Source organism: Strix uralensis, chromosome 4, assembly GCF_047716275.1.
Source record: "Strix uralensis isolate ZFMK-TIS-50842 chromosome 4, bStrUra1, whole genome shotgun sequence".
In the NCBI taxonomy this organism is placed as follows: Eukaryota; Metazoa; Chordata; class Aves; order Strigiformes; family Strigidae; genus Strix; species Strix uralensis.
In genome coordinates, this window is record NC_133975.1 from 61,006,966 (window position 1) to 61,023,559 (window position 16,594).

Consider the following 16,594-nt stretch of genomic DNA (forward strand, 5'->3'; position numbering starts at 1 on the left):
TCCAAGGTACATTTTCTTGTATCAGAGTCCAGCTGTTTTGGAGTACCCAACCATGGGGCAGACCTGCCTGAGAGCCCAGCAGGTTTCTTGGAATCATGTTTTGGAATCAGCAAAAACATTCCTCTACTTCTCACATGTAATATTAGGACAAGCAGCTGTTTTCTACTACGCTAGTGGACTGAGTGGAGAAAAGAGCTGCTGTGTGAGTGAATAAAACAGAAGCGTGATCTCTCCTGCCACTTTCTGCCTCTCCCTGCTGTAAGGGCCTGAGCGGTGTTTCCTCAGGAGGCAGAGAGCAGCTCACGTCTGCGTTCTTGTCCCTTGCCTCCCAAATTCACCACCCTGCGGCTGCATCAACACAAAGGCAAATTGCCATCTTCCAGCCTGCTGCTTCAGCTAAAAATGTCCTTTGCTGGTCCTGTGTCAGCCCTGCTATACTTCATGCTGAAGAACTGCGTCGGGAAGGGACAGGATCAGACAGCACGTTACATTTCTAGTTTGTCAACTGTCTCAAGGCTGTCTGCAAAAATTAGTGTAATATCATAACTTGTCTGTATATATGTATAACATTACATCCCACAAAACAGTAAATTGCATTTGCGTTAGGATATGAAGCTGCTAGCAATGCCTATGTTAATTTTCCACAGTTTATTAAGAAAATCATAACAATGCACGCTATTTATGCGGGATGTATTCAGAGATTTATCTCCCTAGTAATGTATTAAATTAGAATGGTGACATTAGAGACATAGATTAATGTATTAGCATTTCTACTGTAGCTTAGAGTCAGGATTATATCACAAAAAGAATTAGTTTTGTGGTCTCTTCATAGATCCATTTTCAGGGCTGTCCTTCACCGGTTCATTGTCAATCACAGTCACCTGGATAGATTCATGTCTCTGTCACTTTTCTTCTTGTTACGCTCTTTGCTATAAACAATGGGACACTGGGAATTTGAACGCTTAGCAGGGTCTGGGAAAATAACTTTTTCTACTGCTTTAATCCTTGCTTTTGGGAGTTACTTGGCCAATAGTTCGTGTTTCTTTCACGTCTGTTGCAATAATCTTGATAGCGACATTGTAGGACGTTGAAAAGGCCACATCCTCCCATTATGACTGTCATTCCCTAAATACATGTGAGAGAACAAAACCTTATTTTTTGAACAAAGATTAATTGGCCTCTCATATTTGAAAACTTGCATTACCTGTGATGTCAATAAACTGAACTTCTAAAGAGTGTCTCCTAGTGTAAAATGACATCGAGAAGAATTTACCCTGTGCCTTTTGGACTAGTTGTAGGATTGGCTGCAATGTAAGCACTTCGAGGTTACCTCTTGTCTGATCTGTTGCTAAAAAACCAGGAGACATTTCCCACAGAGTTGATCCTGACACAGTTTTGATGTAGGGAGTAATGTATTGACAAAACACTTTGGAGTGTGCTGCATGAGTCCTGTTTCTGGGTCAAGGTTTCAGTTTTCACACCATAAGCTAGGACTGCAAGTGAAATTTGGCCCTTCGATGAGAAACGGTGAGGGAAATCCACATGGGCTGTCCCTCTCCAGTCTTCCCTCAGAGAATAGACAGCATCCTCCAAAAATTAGTCTGAGATGCGCGAAACCAAACTACTGGTTTTTTTACCATGTGGGTAAACAATTTTATTTACTCTTGTTGCAAGATGAACTCAAATTGCTCATTTCCATCACTGAAGTGCTGGTCCTCAGAAAATTGGCTTTTCTTTAGTACTAGGCTGAACTCTGTGAAAGTGCCCTTCTTCTTTCCTCAGTGCTCTCCCTAGGGAGACCTGAGCAAGTCTGGTGGGCTGAACTGAGAGACAGAAAAATCTCCTAGGCTTTTCTGCATATGTATCTGGCCTTTCCTGTCATTTGCTGGACGCCTTAGCTGTCCTGAATATAAAGGTGTTGAGGCAATGACTGTCCTTTGCGATGTTTGCCCTGTGCTGATAGCAGTGATGCCCAGCTGCTATCCACAGAGCTCTCCTACAGCAAAAATAATATGAATTTAAATGCGATTACTTCTTTCTCTCTTTTTTTTTTTTTATTTTTCCTTCTTCACACAATAAACTGCTGCCAGTGTGAAAAGATCTGATGGAAGTAGGAGATGAATGATTTGACTTTAAAGCTCTGTGGCATTTTTTGGATGCTGTAATTTTGATGCAATGTTGAATGTTTAAATTACAAGAGAAATTAATTAGTATCTTAGATGCCACTAGGATTTTTCTTTCCTCCATCTATTTTCTAACCAAGTCTAATTAAACCAGACTAATTGTATAGAAAATTTCAGAATTCCTTCTTCAAAATGGAAGTATCTGTTAAGAAAATACTCTTGATCATCTAGTATACTGTGTCCCAAGCCACTTAATATTCCAGTGATGTTTCACCCACAAAAACTTTTCCTTTCAGTGGAATTCTATAGGAATGTGAAAAATTAGTAAGTAATTAGCAAATATTGTTGTGTGTGCTGAAATATTAATATGTGCCTTAGATTTAAAGACAGTTGGAGTTCCTCTTCTTTTTTAAGAAGGAAAACAATGACTTAAAAATGTTAATCCCTAGTTGACATTCTTTAGATGCAAACGTACATGTACAGATTGTTCACATGTGTGGTGAGTTGACCCTGGCTGGATGCCAGGTGCCCACCGAAGTGGCTCTAACACTCCCCCTCCCCAGCTGGACAGGGGAGAGAAAATACAACAAAAGGCTTGTGGGTGGAGACAAGGACAGAGAGATCACTCGCCAATTACTGCATAAAATGTCACATACCGCATACCGTATGTGTTAACATGTTATCCCAGAGGTGCTACCACTGTTGCTGATGGGCTTGGCCTTGGCCAGCAGCAAGCCTGTCTTGGAGCCAGCTAGCATTGGTTCTGTGGGACACAGGGACAGCTTCTAGCAGCTTCTCACAGAAGGCACCTCTGTAGCCTCTCTGCTACCAAAACCTGGCCATGCAAACCCAATACAATGTGTCTTTATACTTTCAGCATGTCATTTTTAAAACAGCCATTTTAAAAAAAGTCAACAAAAGTTCTCCCAACAACTCGGGATTTCCTGAAATTTTTCAGTCTTGCAGAGATGCCAGTCTCTTTTCCATAGTAATGCTGCTTAAAGTTTGCAAAATAGCAATGCAAAGAGCAAGTTCTGTGTTTGCTTATGCTAACTCTTGTTACAGGGTCTTGATGAAGCCAGTCACCACACCGCCAGCTGCATCTGCTCCGACAAATACACGTATGGAATCACAGAATTATCTAGGTTGGAAAAGACCTTGAAGATTATCTAGTCCAACCATTAACCTAACACTGACAGTTCCCAACTACACCATGTCCCTCAGCGCTATGTCAACCCGACTCTTAAACACCTCCAGGGATGGGGACTCCACCACCTCCCTGGGCAGCCCATTCCAACGCCTAACAACCCGTTCTGTAAAGAAATGCTTCCTAATATCCAGTCTAAACCTTCCCTGGTGCAACTTGAGGCCATTCCCTCTTGTCCTATCGCTTGTTACTTGGTTAAAGAGGCTCATCCCCAGCTCTCTGCAACCTCCTTTCAGGTAGTTGTAGAGGGTGATGAGGTCTCCCCTCAGCCTCCTCTTCTCCAGACTAAACACCCCCAGTTCCCTCAGCCGCTCCTCGTACGACCTGTGCTCCAGACCCTTCACCGGCTTCGTTGCCCTTCTCTGGACACGCTCGAGTAATTCAATGTCCTTTTTGTAGTGAGGGGCCCAAAACTGAACACAGGAATCGAGGTGCGGCCTCACCAGTGCCCTTCTCTGGACACGCTCGAGTAATTCAATGTCCTTTTTGTAGTGAGGGGCCCAAAACTGAACACAGGAATCGAGGTGCAGCCTCACCAGTGCCGAGTACAGGGGTAAGATCACTTCCCTGTCCCTGCTGGCCACCCTATTTCTGATACAAGCCAGGATGCCATTGGCCTTCTTGGCCACCTGGGCACACTGCTGGCTCATGTTCAGCCGGCTGTCAATCAACACCCCCAGGTCCCTCTCTGACTGGCAGCTCTCCAGCCACTCCTCCCCAAGCCTGTAGCGCTGCTGGGGGTTGTTGTGGCCATACTTTTCACTAGTGAGGCTGTTGAGTGTGTTCAGGGACTGTGGTTTGTCAGTGAAGTGAGACATGTTTGCTGCTTGCACAGGGGCAAGCTGGACCTGCAGCATGCAAAAATAGCTGCAAGCTGCTGTACAGGTTTGAGCTCAGTTTGCCCAAGCTCTCTGCCCTTCTGGTGCCCTCAGAGGCTTTTGGGAGGGCTTGGGGCTCATCTGCATTGCAGCTTCTTCTCTGCTGCTATCGAGAAATGCCAGTTTTCTGGACATGGATGGATACCAGCAGCACCTGAAGAGACAGAGAAAAGGAAACACAGCCTTTAGAAGGCTTGCCCCAGGTACCAGATCTCGGTGAGGAAGGGTATGCATCGCTGCAGTAACTTTGGTAATGCTATGAGGTGTTGTTTATAATAGTGTTTGACATTGCAGGAGACTTCAAACTGAGAGCAGATATTTAGATTTTTCCTGTGGTCCTGTGATTTTCAGCCTTCGCTCTCTGCCTCAAGCTGATTCTTTGAAAAAGATAGATTAAAATTATTCAACCATTTCTAGAAACATGGCTAAGGAAAACAGGAAATCTATTCCCTGTGCCCCCTCGCCCCCCCACCACGTTCTTGGTGAACCCAACTATATCACGGGCATTTTAATTTCTTTAAAAAAGTCAGAGAAAACCTCTAACTGTCATTTCATCTCTAGCAAGATGAGACAGCCTTAACGTGAGAGTAAATGTTTCTTACAGTCCTTACTAGGTTTCTTTTCACAGTATGCAGTGCCGATCTCTGTGTAACATGGTTTTGGGCTCAGGGCCTGCAGTTCTGAATGAAGATGCTGAAAATGAGTAACTGGCAATGTGAAAGGGCCTTTCTGTGTTAAATATCCTCAGTGCGGTAAGGGACAGTGGGGAGCAGCGTGTGCCCAAAGCATGGCACCTTGGTGTAAGCCATGTTCTTCTCCCCATGTATCAGTATTGTGGGACTGTATTGCACCTGGTCACCATCATTTGATATCACTCATGCTCATCTCCAAGCTTTGTGATGTATTTCTGAACACACAGTGACTATTCAGGTGCTTTCTTCAGCCTCAGTAAGCAGTGAAGCTGCAGTTGGCAATACATGCAAAGCCACGTATCACATCACCCAGAGCGAGCCTAGTACCTTGCCAACTGCAAGAGCTATTAGACTTTTTCATAGGTTAATTCATGGCTTTGCAGGTTTGTTTTTTTCTGGTGTTTGTCTGTAATCAATGACACAATTTGCAAAGGAGGTGATGACCACTGACCTGAAAGCTCGAATGTGCTGGAGGTGATCAGGCTGCATCCTGCCATCTCATGACACCACTGAGTGACAGCCTGGGACAGCTCAAGCATCCTGCCCAGGCTGCATGCTTTCATGTAGTCAGATGAGATGACAGCCGTAAGCCAAGCAGCACGTGTTGATGATCCTTTTTTTTTTTTTTTTTCTCCCTTCGTACTTTCTTTCTTTGCCTTGAAAAATACATGGCTCTGTTCCCATATGCCTCAAGTGTTCAAACATGATCGAGACATTCTTTTGGAAGACTTGTCGACCTTACATCTCCATAAATTACTACTGGTTTCATCGCTTATCTCTTTTGGCTAAATTTCTCAGATTTTTCAAAGGCACATGCTTGACTGGAGTCAGTTTGCAATTTAAATGGTACTTACTTTAATTTAAATATCAGCAGACTCATGTGGGTTTATTTAGTGTGTATGAAATGATGATCAAGCCAATATGTCAAGCAGCTCATCCCAGACAGTCAGTGCTCCCAGCTGAGAGTTTATCTGATCTACGTTTGTTCAAGTTTTGATTTCTTTTGTGTCAGAGAAAGTTGTTGATCAAAAATGCTGATTCATCTTTGTCTTTATTTTTCCTTATGCACCAGAAGACTTCTGATTCAACATAAATGGGATTTATAGTTTAGCTGTAGAGAACCAGGGAAAATTATGGGTTGATTTATCCCTGCACTGGATAGTGCTGGTAAAACAGGCCTGAGTTTTCAATGTTACCTCGTGGTTTTTGGATGCCTGACTCAGCACACCAAAGAAAGGCCTGATCCTTATCATAGGTGCCCCTAAATTTGGGCCCTCGGAGTTGGTATTCATATTCGAGGATGCTATATTTCCCAATTCCTGGATGAATTAGGAATCTGCTTTTGAAATTGGGCATCAACCAGAAGTGACAATTTTTGTTACTCTGAGCAGATGCTACTTGCAGACTGAGGATCCCAGTAATGCTGATGAAGGTAGCGCCGAAAGAGGGTCAAGAACGAAAAGACCATGATAGGCTAAACTGTAATCTAGTTTAGGGAGAAATCTTTTGGGTTTTTTTCTATCCAGAAGTAGATTGAGCTTCCTATAAAGTTCGTGTCTTTACATTTCTTCAGGCAACAGATGCTGACCTACAATGCCACATAGTCTAAGGGAGTGAGCATGAGTCTTGCTCATGAGTCAGGGTGAGCAAGAAAAGCAAATTGATTGACTCTATTGACTCTGTGTGTGATCTTCTGAATGGGGAGTTGTCTATTTGAACCCTTGGATGGCGTAAGAGCATAAAAACCTCAAGCTCAGAGTATATTTAGGATGGGTTTCTGATATGGGCATAAACAACCTACAGATCACACAAGTCAAATATGTATTCCTGAAGAGACTTAGGATGAGCACAAATAATGTCAGGGCTCTCGTGTGTCATGTGCACAAGGTGTGTGATTAAAACTAAGGAAAAGGCTGGTAAAGCTTACATCTGAAGTGGTGTATCTGTAGCAACAAGCAGAGGACTCTGTGAAATTCTCCTGCTTGGCAGCTGCAAGATAAATGGAGAGTTTACCATGCTTAAGGGACCTATGAGCATAATGTTTATTTTTTTGAGGTTTCAGCAGTGCCTGATACTCATCATCAGGAAAACCTCATTGTTAAAATGAGGAAACTATTTCAGACTACTGGTTCTGACCTTTTGAGTTGGCATGAATAAAAGCCAGGTTAATGAAATGCGTTGCTCCACTAGCAAGTCAGGGAAGAAAACTTATCTGCTGCTCAGAAAAACAGTAAATGCCACAGAGATTTATGCAGAGCTCTGGTGTAACTCGAGAGTCATGTGAGCACTCTATATGTAAGACACTGAATTCCTGTGGGGAAAAGAAGTCACTGCTTGGCTCTAGTGAAGCCCACAGCCCCTGATGTCTCAGGATGACAAATAACAATAGTCATAATAATTGTGACTTGCTTGCTAAGAGACACAGTCCATTTAGCGTTCTTGCCCTTATGGCTTGCTGGCTTCAAAGCCACGATCCTGAAGTGCAGTCAGGAAAACTGCATTTGACATGGCACGTTGAAGAATGGTATAAATCCTCCAGTATGAAGCACTCACAGGTGTGTTAGGCTGGCCACTAGTCACCCAGCCGCTGAGGAGCACCCAGAAGAGTTCGCTGTTAATGAAAACACCTTGGAGCTGACAGTGAAGGAAGAAACTTGGGTCCCTGTTTGCATTTCCCAGGATCATGCAAGTGTACTTTAACAACCCAAATTCTTTCAAGCAGTGATTTTTTTAAGCTCAAAATATTAATGTAAAGTGGTAATGAAATTGTCTAGGCACTTCAAAGTTAGTGTATGATAAAGAAAACTGTTGTTTGTTGGATTACTTGCTCTGTGGTAGTGCCGAGGTGTTGGCTCTACAGCAGTGCAAGCAGCTGGATATTGCTCTAAAAGGCAACAGGAGTTGCCTCCCCCAGAGGTCACATGTGCAAATTATGCTCAATGAGCTATTTAACACCAGTGTGCAAGCTAAGGTCTTTGTTGCTGTTTCAACCATCTCTATGCCAGTGACCACAGCCCTCTGCTAGTCTGGGAACTTACTTGAGGGAACTTTTTTTGCCGCTATACCTCTTTGGTCTTCCTGTTGCCTGTAGGAATAAAATCCCCTTGGAGGAATTAATACTCCCAGCACATTGTAGCACTGGGGTGCAACACCAGCTATTTCCAAGGTGATACAGAGGACTCCTGCTTTTAGTGCACAGCAAGGTGTCCCAGTACTTTAGGATTGGGTGGTTCCTGACTAGGACCTGGAATTGAAGAGATTTTTCTTGTCAAGCTTTAGCTCTGAAGAGACTCTCTCCAGCCCAGAAACTAAAACTGGCTTTGTAGTTACTAAATGTGCCACTATATGGGATGGAAGGAAGAATTCAGGGGGGAATTTCAGGCTTCTTTCCCTGTGTGACTCCCCATTGCCCTCCTAAACAGGGGGGGAAAAATTGCTATGGCAAGACCCTTTTTAAAAGCAAATCTGGTTGTTTCCTTTGTAACCTCACTTTTCCTGGAGTAAAGTAAAATAGATTTCTTTGGCTCAATTCAGTCTAAAATAGGCATCTAAGTGCCATTAGAGATGCCCTGGGGCATCACTCCTAGCCTCCAGCTGCCGTCCAGAGAAACAAAGTTCTCCCGTAGCTCCTTTGTTGCCTCTGTTGGCCCTACATGAAAGTCTCGGCTCTGAGAGATGTCTTGAATGACACTGGGTGCCCAGGCAGCAGCACTGAATCTAACCCTGTGTCTCCATCCAGCCCCAGCTGCTTGGAAGAATCGTGGCAATGAATAAAAGCCTGTAGATAAAATTTCATAGTGGATGACTCCTTCTCAGGCCATTAGCAAGACCGAGAAATCAGACTATAATACAAAGCAGTCTTCCACCTGAACTGTGGGACAGCTACTCTAGCTCCACAATATGTTATTTAAAGCCTGTTTTATAATAGAATTTGGTATTGCAGTATGTATAATTTATAATATATTAAAACCCATTTCATAATATATTTTAATCTCTGATGATGAATAGCTGGGACAGTTTTGCAGGTTCTGTAATATCACTATGGCAACATCCTTTTTAAAAAAAAAAAAAAGTAGGACAATTGAGAGATACCAAGGACTGGTCAAGGAAAAAATAATGACACTTGTCAATTTGAATTCTTTCCTATAGTTTATTTTCTTCTTGGAAATGGCATCTATTCTGATATTTTTGCATGTGTTTTCAAGAAATCACTTGCGACATTACTGAAATGTTGCATCTTCTTGACCTTTGAGGGCTCAATTTTGAAAAGATTTGTTTTCCATTGCAGTGCTAAATGACTTAGCCCATCTATGAAGATGATTAAAACTCAGCAGCTCTTGATGGACTGGAAGTATAGCTTCCACCAGATTTCCAATGTTTCTCAAAAATCAAAGCAGTGCTTTCTGAGTCCAACCTAACATGTTTAATTTAGAAAAATGGGACTTGTCTGTCATACTAAATGGTTGACTGTTTTTAAAAAATCAAGCTGCTTGTTTTGAAGCCTACATTTTGCCTAAGCCTCTAAATGGCAATTATTCTTTTCCTAAGCAGTAGTCAGCAAAGCATATTCATCACCAAAGAAAGAAAAAAGAAACCTCATTTCACCCTCCTTTCCAAATGGTGGTGGTGCATCTCTAAAATGTCACTGCAATATCTCAAAGAATTGGTATCAAAAAGCCTGAAGATCTGTGGATCACCATTTGCTTATCAGGTGATACGCAGTCCATCCATTGAAGACTCTGATTTTTGGCATATTCCCAAACTCAGGCAGTCTCTTCCTGAAGACCCTAGGTCTGAGGACCAAACACCAACAGTGCACCAGGTAGCCTTTTGAAATATATTTCTGTTGCTGGGTGTTATTCCTAGTCTCATGCTTTCAAGTATTGGAAAAATACTTTTTGAGGATAAAAGTTTATGGCTGTTTGGCACAATGGTTTGTTTTCTGATTTATAGTGTCCAGCCACTGAGGAGCTCTTCTGTCAAATACATAAGAGCTCCATGCATGAGTTCCTGGTCAACAGGGAAGACAGTGCTGGAAATTGAGCTACGCAGGAGCTCACTTGCCCTCTGTGCTTCCTACTTGGTTTTCTTAAATACCTCAGGCCTCTACTATGCCTATCAATTCAACAAATAATTCTCCTCTCTCTTTTTGCACAGCTTCTTTTTTGTGATCCTCAGAATAACTGATTTCCTTCAGCCTCCAAATTCTTCCTTTCCAGCTGGGCCTACCCCTTGCCACCATAGGTTGTAACACTCCCTGCCCTTCTTCACTGTTTACAGAGCACACTCTCTGTTTGACTACTGCTTCTCCTTTGTGAGCTAAAGCTTTTCCAGTGTCTTTTGGCACCCAGTGATGTTCTGGCTGGTGGCAGGTCATGCAAACCAAGAGCAGGTATTTGTTAGCCTTAGTCATGGCAGCTGATATGAGACTGAAGAATACACCCAAAACACCTGAGGACATCCGGGCATTCATTTTTTCCCCTGTTTGTCCCAAAGCAGAACACAGATGTTGACCTTTACCTTACTAATCCATCTGCTTACTCAGGCTTTTGCTTGAGGGGTGATGGCAAATGAATTTCTGCCTATAGGGCAAATTCCAAGATGTATCCATTACCGTGCCACTGACATTTGCCAGCCGATTCTTGCGTTTTCAAAGTAATTTTGTTCATGTGCCCAGGGAAATTAACAGTGAACTGTTACCAGGGTTTAAAAAGCATTTCTGGAATAAAATTTCTTTTAAACCTTCCTATTTAAGTCATTGCTTGCATAAAGCTACTGATTACAGAAGAGCAGGAATCCTCCTGAGAAATAGGAGTAGTGAACTTGATGAGTTCCTATTGTGACTTATTTTATGTTCTCTGGTTAAAGAAGGTCTTGTGCCATGGGCACCTCATCCGTGACATGGGATCACAGTCTACTAATAATGTTAGGATTTAATTTTTCAAGTTACATTGCTCTTGCAACATAGCTTTTAAATGTGCAGCTCAAATCCCGTAACTAGATATGTAAACAGCAAGGAGACAGACTTAATCATTTTCTGGTGAAGGAAAAACTTCCACAGTGATGGGGGTGGTGGCAGAAGTATCCAGCTTTGCATTGGGTCTGGTGCTCAGACTGCAGCTACAGGCCATTGTCTGTAAGAAAAGACAACTCTTCATATTAAAAGACAACTTTTTATTATGAAAGTGTATGAAAACGGACACATTGTGTCTCTTAGCAAGTGAGCTGATGCAATCTCTCCGTTTTGGATGGCGGAGTTTTGGGGCTGATGGGGTTTCTTGAATGGCTTTCCTTTCTTCTCACATATACCTACATTTGAAAATTAAACCAGCTGAGAGCAGCATCACATAAAGCTATTTTCTTGTTCTTTACGGAATATGAGTACTTTCTTATCCTAGGACCACTGGACCCATTCATAACCGAAACCTTTAAAGTTTATGAACTGTGAAATTAGGTGACTAATAGACAGGTGAATCATTAGGCAGAATGCCACAAAAGCCACATTCAGAGAGCTCCTTGTTCCTGTTTCTTGCATCTCCCTGTAGACAAACATTCATCTTGGCACAGAGTAAGAAAAATAGCATCAAAAATTCTGCATGGCACTGAGATCCCACCTAATTGCAGGGGAATGGGATTTTCCCTGGGTCATGGTGGATACCTACTGTAGCTATCCATTTTCCTTCTCAGGGTGTCCTGCCTTGTGCCACATTGAGGCTCATCCACAGGCATGTAGAAGTTTTTGCTGTTTTCTTTATTTTTTTTAGTGTGGGGGAAAAACTTTGCAGCCTCTGTCTTTTTCTGCTGGAGATCTTTTTTGTTACTCCAGTCTCTGTCCTGTGCAAAGGGGTCAAAACAAGCAGGGAGCAAGGAGCTGATTTATTTCAGGTCCTCCTGCCACAAGACTATTCTGATAACAAAATCCTCCCAGCTGTTTTGAAAAGCTTCAGCATTGCCTTTGAGGAAGAAAATTCTGACACAGTCCCAGGAACAAAACAAAACTCAAACCAGCCCAATCAACAGCACTTTATTTTCTTACTGGAATGAAAACTCCACAAGTGATTTTGGAGTTAAGACTCAGGGGACTTTACATTGCAGTTTTGCATGTGTCCTTGCTTTTAGATTTTATATAGGATGTGATTCAGGAGCATTGAAGCGGTCGTCATCTTTATCAGAACTTCCCTCCAACTTACAGTTTTACCAGTTATTTATTGTCGCATGTGGAATAGGAGCTATGGCCAGGCTATATATCTTAGTTAATTAAAAGGAACATCTGCTTAATATAATGCATAATATAAATGGTATTTCCTTTGTATTCCAGGCTGACTGAAATAATATATTGGCTATTGACCTAAGTTCCCACGTGCCTATTGAATAACCATCAAAGAGCAGACTTCTTAACATCATGCACATCCCCTTGAGGCAACATAAAAAATAAATATTTTAAGCTTACATAGAAGCAGGTGAGTCCAAAAGAGCAGAAGGGGATCTATATGTTCCAAGAGTACAAACTCTAAGCGGTAACAGATGAATCCAGACAGTGATTATAAAGCCCAGAGCTGGTTCATAAACTACTCAGGCTTCAATCTATAGGGTCTGAGTGTAAAACTGTCTCTGATAGGCTTATTTTCCCGTCTTTATAACAAGAATAACTTCAGTTCTTCATATACTTAGTGAGGATGGATGAACAGATACTGATGTTGTCAAGTTGTCTAAAGGCCTAATAGGAGTGAAATCAGAATAACACACTTGAATGGTGAAACAATAAATGAATTGGGTAAATTTCTCCAGCTTCACGCAGCCAGAGCGTTCTCAGGTAAATTTTTCCAGCTTCATGCAGCCAGAGTGTTCTCATCAGACCTGTCATATTCTCTGTTAATCTTGTTTGCATAACAGATATTTTAGTACTTGTTTTTTCCTTACAGAGCCTACATTTCCTGTGGGACTTTACAGGAGGAAGAGTTGGACCCATGGTCAATAATTCAGGGCATTCTTGGCTGTTAACTTGCCTGTTCCTTGCTGGAGGTTACCGCTGGAGATGATGTATCATTGGGTAGATGTCAGGGGCAGAAGGTCAGTTGGATGCTTTCTGCTATACCTTGGTACCTTGGTGCATAGCTTGCAAGCTGAGAAAAGGATGCTCTGCAGTGCTCTGGCACTTCAATACCTAACTCCTGTTGGTTAGGAATGGAAACGGGGGTGGATCACGCTGTGCTGATTCATAATCCAGCTTCACCATGTCTTTTTGCTGTGCTTTGGCTGCCAAAATGGAGATGTGATAGGGCTAGGCATGGCTAGGGGCAGGGCCTTGAGCAAGCCATGATGACAGTGTGAAAGCTTTTGGAGTGAACAAGAGAGATCGGAACTATAGAGGAGTTTATTTGCAAGCCTCTCTGTCTAGATGGTTCATATAATTATTTTCTGTGCTTATTCCACTTTACTCAACATGCAGCTGAGAGGAGTAGCCGAGCCATTTTAGACGATTTGTTGCCTCAGATGTAGGAGTGCAGGATGCTACCTCAGTAGGCTGTGCTGTGTTTGCTCTTCTGATGCTGGAAACAGTCATCTTCGCTCTCGAAACAAAACATTTCCAACTGCCTGGCTTTGAGGTTCCACTTTAATCCTACGTGCTAATGTGCTGGTTTACCGTATTAATGCAGATTAGCTGAAAATAACTTGGCACATCAGGATTTTCTGCTCTTCTTATGCATTATAATCTCTTTGCTTTGGATGATGTTTATTACATACTGAGATAATAGGTTTAGTGCTTTTATGACCTCTGTAACATGTTCTTTTTGTGCTTCCACTCAGAACTACTCTTGCTTAGCTAACCTTTCAGCCGTAATCAGTTGGGCACAATTACCCTGGGCACACTGGCAGCCATTTCGAGGTCTCTCTTGGGTTAAGTCCCACTGCAAATCTGCTGCAAACAAAACAGGCATTTGAGCTTATTAATTTTGGCTTATTAATTTCTTTCATTGCAGCTGCAACCAACTCAAGAGCCTTCTTCAGCCCTTACCCCTGGGCTCCTTCACAGCTGCTTTGTTTAGGATGCAGCATATGACGTCTGGGGACTCACTAGGCGAGGTTGATGGAGACCCTTGTTGGCTGCCAAAGCATTTACGCCCACCTTAGAAGGCTGTTGAAGGGATTCTACCAGCACGGGCCATGTGGGCAGGCTGGCCTGTATTTATTGTGGTTGCTAACAGAGTAGTTCTACTGCATCCATATGTGTTGCTGCTGAGTTTTACGTAGCTCAGTAATCTCTCTAATCCTCTGGCCAGCTGTCCAATGGTATTGGGAGGCCAGAGGTGTTAAACTTCAGAGGTCCACACAGAGTCCACTTGTTTAAATGCTGCATGTTCACAGATTCCTGGGACCTTTCTTCTGTTCACCATCTGTAGTCTTTCCAGCTCTGAGCCTGTTAATGCTGCTGTTTGCTTCTGTCTTTGTTTTTTCTCCCTCGACTCCCTCCTTTCTGTATCTTCCCAGGGATGTTTCTCATAGCCTGCCTTATCTCCTCCTCTGTTGCATAGAGGATCTGAAGTTACACAGTCAAAGCCAACGCTTTTGTTATTTTTTGGCAAAGCTTTGCCTGCCCTACATTTTGGGTGGCAGACACTCAGCGGGAGCCTTGCTAGGCAGCTGGGGATGGTGAGCAGTGCTGCTGTGCCCTGCATTGTGCCTAGCTGTGGTTTTCCCTAAAGACCTGCTGCTCGTGCTGGCCTAGCTAAGAGCAATTCCTTCATCTCTTTGCAAAAGTGTTTTCAGAAGGGAAAGCTTGACATGTGTCTTTGATACAGAGTGAAGAGGAGGGAGTCAGTCTTACTAAGGGCAATTAATTCTGCTGCTGACAGTGAGCCCATGTGCTCCTTGTTCTAACTTTCTCTCTTCTGAAGATGACTTTTGCATATGAATGGTGATTGTCAAAGTCTGTAGCTTTAGAAACTATGCTACCTTTAACATTGTAGTGAGAGGAGTCTCCACCATCTGTCATTGCTGGGAAAATGGCAACATTACCATCACCTCTGTCTTCACAGGATTAAAACATGACATCAGAGGCAGGCTATGTGTTCTCTCTGGTTTATGTGCAAGGATTTATTTTTTTTTTCCCCTTTTGCAGCTTGCTTCTCTTTGGGAGATAATAAGGGTTACTGTCTTCCACGTGCCTTTTATCGGGGAACAGTGCTCTTCAGCAGACTCATTAAAATAATGGATGGCCTCAGATGGTTAATTATGTCTGAAACTTTCTTGCTGTCCAGCAGCAGGAAAGCTTTCTGACATGGGATGTGGATAGAGGTGTAGTCTTACAATGACAGTCCTTCTACCATATCTTTTAAGGCATAAAAATATGTCTTAAATGGTGTGTTGATACCACCAAACCCAGATGAACGATCTGCTTCGTTTATGTGGGTGGCATAATCAGTTTGGCCATTGGGAGTAGATGGATTTCGGACTGAGAGGACAACAGCAATTCATTGTGTACAGGGGAGTTGCAGTGGAGTTTGCGAGGCACATTGTAAATGTGGCTGAGGGAAGAAAAAAGAAATTTTTCATAGAGGCCATCATGATTGAGGGGAAAAGAACTTGGGTTCACCAAGCCCTTCAAGCTATGCTGTCAAAGAAATGCATGTTCTGGTTAATCCATCACTTCTGATGACAGGTTGCATATGATGAACCGCTTGAAACGTGATTCCTTTATCCAAATTCTCATTCCTTAAAAGCTGGCTTTGAAAACTGTATTAGTAATAGAAGAGGCTGCTTCTGCTATTGAAAAAAATGTATAAAGCACAAGTCTATGAAATACATGTGTTAGCTTAATGGCGGTCAGCTTTCCTCATATAATTTAGGTCAGAATTCAAGATAAATTTGGTGGTCCTGACAGGGTCTCGCCATTTGGGAACTCAGCTCTCGTTTAGACGCAGACCAGATATTAGGAGCTGCGGCACTTCCCAGGTGGTAGTGGTACTGCTGAGCAGTTGCAAAACCCAGTGATCTTGTTAACTTACTAAATTAGTACTCGTTGAGTCATGAAGTATACAGTGGCTGGCACCCAGATATATTATGTGATATCAAGTCTAATTAAAATTACAACTTGTTTTCAAATAGACATTAGTAATAGAGAACCACAACCAGATCACACAGTAGGATGTATGTGAACCATGTTCTTTGGGAAATCTTATGAAGTGTCTTAAAGGTGTTTTTAAGGCCTTTCAGTTTAGTGGACTATTTCAGAGGACCTCATCTTCAATACTACTTGAACTTGTTTAGGGTGGGTGAGCCTGTGACATATGAGACAAAGTCCATTTTGTTACGAGAACGGAAGTAAAAAAACTGTAGCTCACAGCTCTTTGAATTCAGTCCATTTTTCTGTGTGTGTCCAGGTACCTTATACATACCTTAGTAGAGCTGAGCCCCAATCCCTACCTGAAATCTGTATGTGCTGCTCTAATTCAAATAACAACAGGTGACTGTTTATAGGTCATATTATAAGTAACTGAAATTACTCACATGGGTAACATTAGAGATCAAAGCTGTAAGGAAGTGTGTGTATGACCAGGGACTTAGTGTTTGATGGGTGCTTATGAACTGTAAGGAACATCTACTCTTGGTGGGTAGCAATTTCTTTTCTATATTGAATACTGAAGTGGGTTGTCATAGCATGGAATGGGTTTCCTTCTTTTCATGTCTGTGGCT